Raw genomic sequence first — 6473 nt, 5'->3', positions numbered from 1 at the left:
TGAATTTCTTAGTTATATCCTATTCCTAGTAATATGAAATTCCATATAACACTTTTAATCTTCGGACGCATTTCTTCTCCAGTTACTTATTAAGTTAAGTGAAAAATAAAATGATTGCGATTTAGGCGAAATCCAATGAAAAGAATGGGTTTATCCATTGGGTCCATTGTTGAGGGATGGTGCAAACACGAACGGTTCAACCCAATTAAAACTGTATTGTTTCTTTTCTCTCCCTTCAGCACCTCCAAACCCCATCGAAAGCTGTTAAAAAAATGCAGTTTAACACAAGCCATATGACTGATTCTAAATATAGATGAATAATAATTATTATATTCATAACTTCAATAAGATAAATATTGTTTATTTTCGGGACATTATCACATTGGATGATTAATGAAGTTAATAAACAATACATTACCATTCATATATATTTTTTATAATATACCAGTATCACTAAATTTATTTTGACATTTCCACTTTTTATATTAATTTATTTTACATTCCCAGACTCAATAATTACAACTATAATATCTCCGATAATATTTATTAATTAAAATGAACATAAAAACTAAAACATAATTTTAATAATCAATAAAGGATGGTAAGAGTTTTTTGTGAGGGAATTTTTTACTTTTCTAGAAATAGTGATGAGCAAGAATTTATAAGCCTTTGAAAACAGTAATATTTTGAAATATATTTATGTGCTTAAGAAATGTGTTGCAGGAGTAATCCCAATATAAATAGGAATTGACCATTTACTAGGGAGTACTATACTAGAGGGCCTACACTAGATACTACTTAATTACTTTGGCAATTACTTCATTAGCTTGAATGCCTTAGTTAGCTAGAATTAGTTGGTTGGATTAGATGCCTATATATTTTTAACTAGATTTAGCGCTGTCTAGTTACACAGCTTTGCGAAGATCCTCTTTGAAATACAACTCAGGGTTTATTGAGGAATTCAGAATGAATCCCTATTAGCAAAAAGAAAAAGGAATTATAAATATATTTTAATATAAACTATTATAAATGAATAAGTACTTTTTATCGAAATAAATGTGTGACAAACTCCATTAAAAAAAAGACAACATTGAAATCAGATTGGATCCAAATTCATGAAATAATAGTTCATAAAACTCATTGATGATGATTTTCTATTGTTCTTATTTATTTTTATCTTATATCATACGTTTTGCAGTAATATAAGTGAATGTAAACATTCACATAATGATAACCAAATTGAATATAAATTTATAGATTTATGTAGTTCTGCAACTGAGCTGTTGACAGCATAACTTCATTCTTATCAGCCCTGAAGAAGCCCTGCAATGTGAGGTGAAACGTTGGTTAACAATAAATAGTTTTTTGTTACTATTTTGATACCTTTATTGACCGCCACCCGGACTATATTCCTCCAATCTACTTCATACGGCCAACTATCTTCTTCCAATATAAATTAAATATAATTCTTTTTATTATGTATTATAATACATAAAATGTCTTATAAAATTGAACACATTACAACGTTTAGTAACTCTAATAAATGAATAATTAATAATATTATAATTAAACAAACCAGGAGATTCAACGCCAATAACGCGAAAAATTAACAAGAACAGAATAACTATTGAATCAACAGATGTATATTAAGATGCAATTTGATGTTAGGTAAATGTATCATAAAGTATTTTCTGATTTTCTTTGTAGGCCAAAATAAATTCAAATAAATATGATTTTTTGTTATTTTACAAAATATTTGGGTTTTGAAATCTGTGCCTCGTGAACTATTGAACATACAGAACTGAGTTTGGGCTCAACTTTTGGAAAAGCTATACTTCTTCTTTTTTAAAAAAAAGGATTTTCACTTTTTCAGCTACAGTTTTGTTTTTAAATTTAATTTTTAATTCTAAAACATGTTTTTTTTCAGTATGGACCTTTCTATAAATTGATGCTACACAATATCTGTTTTATGATTTTTGAAAAAAAATTTCTAGATTGTGGACAAAAAAGGCACTTAGCAGGCTGACATTTTTTTTTAGACTTGATCTTTTGTTAAATACATACCAACAACGAACAAAAAAATTCAAACTCCATTTTCGTGGGAATCATTTCTCCTCTACTAAATTTAACCATAAAGATTAAAATCGTGTAATTTTTATATTGGTCATTGTACTCTCTTAATTACCAACTTTGATTATAGAACATTACACGTATACTTTATCATAAGTGAGTAAAGGTTTCACAAACGCTATTTTTTTAAAAGGCCGAAATATTTGATATGAAACCCCTGATGGGACGCAATTTTGAAACAAAATGGCGAATAATAACGAAAAGTTTAGAGGATTATTGAGATTTAATCAGTGAATTTATTGTCAAATCTAATATCCAATCTGCTCCATTGTTTCTGAAAAAAGCTTTGGACAGCGTATGGCGGCCTGACTTTTTTTTTTTTTTATTCTACTCTTCTTAAACGTAAAACTTCAAATTTTTAAATGATAAATATTTCTATTAATAGATTATAAACCTTTATTATTAAATATTTTATGCCAAACGCAGCGGTACGCGACCGAAAAATGATATTAATTTTTAGTAGTAAAAGGAAAAAAAAAATATTACTACCTCGTCTTTATCCCTACAACAATTTCAAGAGAGAAAAAAGACAAATTATGTGTGCGGACAAAAGTGGGTAGGAAAACGTTCGGTATTCGTTTATTCCCTATTTGACTTGCAAAGGGATCGAACGTAGGGGGAAAGGCTGGGATCGGGCTTGGTCAAAGGAGACAATATAGACTCAGGCTTCAGTGCTCTTATGTTGGTAGCACTGTGGTGTCGGTTTCGAGCCTCCATTCACACCAAAGGAAAATTTCAAAGCATGAGAGAGGGGAAAATTTTAGATTTGTTTTTCACATTTCACCAATGAATAATTTAAATCATATACTATTTGTTTAAAGTAGATAATTCAAGGAATAAGGGTAAAAATTATGAACTATTAATCAGTCCATCCAGAACAAGGAGATACCGCCATCTGAGGTCAAGCCAGTTAACAGTAGGAGTACTAGACCCCAGGAGAACAAAGTCCACAGGGGAAGCATAAGCTCAGAAACATATAATTTTTTTTTTAAACATTTTCTTAAACCGTGACAGTTACTAACCTGCCTTCTACGCCACAACCCCTGATGAAGACCTGAAACTCAGGTCGAAACGTCGGCATAAAATAAATAAATATGGTTTTGTTTATTTATGTTGTTTTTTGCTGACCGCACCCCCCGACAAACTTCTCCAAACATTTTCTTAAACCATTTTTCGTCACCTTCTTACACTCATTCCTCTTTTTACACCTTTTACACTCATTCACCTTCTTACACTCATTCCTCTTACTTAAATACTTTCTATTTCTTATTTTTCTTCACCTTCCAGTAATTTCGTCGTCTGTGTAACGTATTATTTTAACTCAGCCTTAACGCACGCGCCGGTGAGCTCACTTAAGATTTCCGATTTCTTACTAGTAGCTGAGTTATTTGTCTTATTCTCTTTTTCTTATCTTTCCTTTACCTCCTTCCTCTTCCCTACCACATATTATTACTGTCATGTTTTCTATTCACTTCTTTTGACTAACTTAAGTTTATATTTGGTTTCTTTATTCTAAGATTATGGTTATGTATTTCACTACTTACATATACTTTCTTTCTCTCATTTTTTTTTCTTTCCATAACTTCAATTTTTAAATTATTACTAAATTAAAATATTCATATTTCTCTGTTCCTTTGAATTATATAACTTTAATTTTTAAAGTAAATTAATTATATTAATTTACTTAAATATTTAATTACCTATATATACGTTTTATTTTCCACTTTTTTCATCATTTTATTTTTATTAATTTTCATTCTGTACAATTATTTACTATAATCATTCTCTTTATTTTTTTGTATCAACCAACGATGTTCAAATATCTTGTTCTTTGTTCTTAGACCTGATCAAGGCTAGGGATTCTGGTCGAAACGTTGGCACTATTAAATAATTTTTTACAACTTATTTGTGTTAGTTTCTGATCGCTCTCCCATCCATCTTCTCTTCATATATATTATTCACGATCAACTATCTTCTCTCATCATTATAATTTTTTTGTGGGTGTTAAAATATTAAACCACAATTATTAACTAGCTCAACACCTAATTCATGCAGAAGGAGTGAGCAGAGGATGATGGACGAGAAGAATGACAAGTAACTTGTGCATATTTCACATAGAAATTCAATAATTATAAAAATGTTTATCCAATCTAGACACCAGTTCACTTGTCAAATTACATTTTTATTATATATAACTATAAATTTCATATAATAATAATATTCTCTATATAATGAAATAGGGGTGAATTGGATTGATTAACAAAATTTAACTTACAATTATACAACAAACATATTTTTATTTTAATATAACACTAACCTAATCTTTTACTATCTATTTATCACCTGAACACAACAATAATATACAATTTTGACACTAGATTTTTTGGTTATTGGTAATAAACTTAACTAACTATGAATCTCCTGAAACAATCAAGATGCTCATTTAAAAGATAATTAGTATTTGCAAAACTAAATTTAAAGAGAAATTGTTTAAATTGGACCAAATTATTGAAGATACAGGAAACTATTAGTTTATATTGGCAGGATTACAGCCTATTCTAAGACTGTAAATAACTGTAAGTAAAATCACGTGAGTGGACACAATTAATATTATTTTATTTTTTATCTTATTTTTTTCGTACCCTTGAGTAGAAAAAGAGTTACACTTACAATATAAAACATAAGATATAAAAGTTCTAAATCCTTTTTTGAGGTTGATAAGGTTACTTCCACTGTGTGTGTTGAGGACCAGGTACTAGTTACCCTTCAGTTATATGTTGAGAATATTATTTTATTTTTTTCTCTGACCTCCCGACTTTGTATTCATTTTATTTAATTTAGAAATATCTCAGTCCACCATAAACTCTGGAGTTCTTCTCATATCAAATTATATCTCCAAGACAAAGTCACAATTGACAAATTGGCCAGTTATTAAATTTTTTCATACATAGAATAAAATCAAATTAAGAAAATAAATATTGGGTTCCTTATTTAACTGCCAGGTTTATCTCCTAACCTGGAGAAATTCTTTGAGCTAACTTTATTTGGGCTGAACGAGCCTCTAGAGGTTTTCAACTCAGGATTATTCAAGGATGGGTTTGGTATTACTGTTTCATGCATAATATTTTCTTTATTTTTATTCACCTCTGCACTTATTTTTATTATTATTTTTTTTTAAGGAGCGGTAATGCCAGAGGAGTGGTAGTTACGCAGCAAGGACATGTCAAGCACAGGAGTAGCTGGCACACGCAGCCTCAAGGGTGTTTATGGCCTCTTGAGCCGCTGATTACTTTTCGATAAGATAGCCTTTATCCGCTTACATCCTGGGTTATCGAATATCCGTAGAGCTACCTAATGGTATCTAAATTATCTCAGGTATATATCACCAATGCCTTAATCAATAAACGCAACAGTGTATTATTATAAAAAAAGATTCTAAAAAAAAATCTGAACTATTGGGATTTTAACACAAGTTTTTATTTTTAAATTAATCTCTATCCTTATTCTTCTCCCACTTGCCTCTCTCTGCCCACATAATTAGTATATTATTTAATGTTATAGTAACTTGGTCTCACAGATCCACTTGATACGTTATAATTTCAATAAATAACCAGCCGTTCAGCTTCGGAGGAACAACGAGGACCTCTTTTTGTTGAGTATATGTGGAACTATCTTGAGCTGATGTAATATGTTTGTTGGTGAATCTGAGTTTGAGATGCATCGTCTCTAATCTGCATTAATATGATATAGACTTGTTCTTCTGTTCTTGTGATGCCTCATCTGGCAAAAGCCTGGCGGGTTACTTACATACTGTTATTTAAGACTTGAGCCTTTGTGTTGGATCATCCAGTTAAATCCAAACAATAATTAGCCCTAGTATTAAATGTTATAATCTATCATTTTTGACGTTAATACAGCCTTAAATAAACATTCCACAGATCTAAGGTAATTTTATTTCCAGTGTTTCACATAGTTATTGCATTAATTATGATAGAAGGAAGATAGTCCGGGTTGCGGTCAACAAAGGTATGAAAATAGTAAAATAAAACTATTTATTACTAACCAACGTTAGCAGGGCTTCGTCAGAGTTGGAGTTGTCATATTTATTTGTTAAGTTCTGCAAAGTGGGGCGAAATTTTGGTTAACAATATATAGTGTTCTATAATTATTTCGATATCTTTATTGACCGCCACCCAGACTATCTTCTTCCTAATTAATTATGATAATTCACTTTCCTTATTTTTTTATACATTTTTATCATAAAGTCATTATCTATTATCAAATATATATCTATAGCTTCAAAAAATTAAAACTTTTAATTTCCTTTACCTAGTCAACCATCT

General features: G+C 29.9%; 1 protein-coding gene and 1 long non-coding RNA gene across 2 annotated transcripts in view; one reads left to right on the top strand and one right to left on the bottom strand.

Moving 5' to 3' along the window:
* Positions 1 to 6473, bottom strand: part of Nlg4 (Neuroligin 4) — a gene marked incomplete at its 5' end in the record, with an annotated part of 166285 nt that overhangs the window by 25154 nt on the left and 134658 nt on the right.
* The window catches only part of LOC136796960 (uncharacterized), a 9936-nt gene continuing 8029 nt past the window's right edge, over positions 4567 to 6473 (top strand). Inside the window, exons 1-2 of the long non-coding RNA XR_010844750.1 lie at positions 4567 to 4706; positions 5310 to 5505. This is a non-coding gene — a long non-coding RNA (uncharacterized lncRNA). The remainder of the gene's footprint in view (positions 4707 to 5309; positions 5506 to 6473) is intronic.

This window comes from Halyomorpha halys, unplaced genomic scaffold (genome assembly GCF_000696795.3).
Source record: "Halyomorpha halys isolate HHAL.00 unplaced genomic scaffold, Hhal_1.1 Scaffold510.1, whole genome shotgun sequence".
In the NCBI taxonomy this organism is placed as follows: Eukaryota; Metazoa; Arthropoda; class Insecta; order Hemiptera; family Pentatomidae; genus Halyomorpha; species Halyomorpha halys.
The sequence above is the reverse complement of the archived record's forward strand: the minus strand, read 5'-3'. Positions and strand labels throughout refer to the sequence as shown.